Source organism: Macrobrachium rosenbergii, chromosome 11 (assembly GCF_040412425.1).
Source record: "Macrobrachium rosenbergii isolate ZJJX-2024 chromosome 11, ASM4041242v1, whole genome shotgun sequence".
In the NCBI taxonomy this organism is placed as follows: domain Eukaryota; kingdom Metazoa; phylum Arthropoda; class Malacostraca; order Decapoda; family Palaemonidae; genus Macrobrachium; species Macrobrachium rosenbergii.
Window position 1 is genome coordinate 28,007,622 of NC_089751.1, and position 239 is coordinate 28,007,860.

Below are 239 nucleotides of genomic sequence, written 5' to 3' on the forward strand. Positions count from 1 at the left end.
TATATATATATATATATATTGTGTGTCTGTATATATATATATATATATATATATATATATATATGTATGTATGTATATATATGCATGTATGTATGTATGTATATAAGGTCACATGATGGTGCACTCACTTGTCAGGAGTTTCAATTTTATTTTCTTTCTCTAATGGTCTGGACCGCCAAATGAGCAGGTTGAGAATATCTAGACAAAGGATTTTTACCTTCTTGAACAATCCTGGGTTC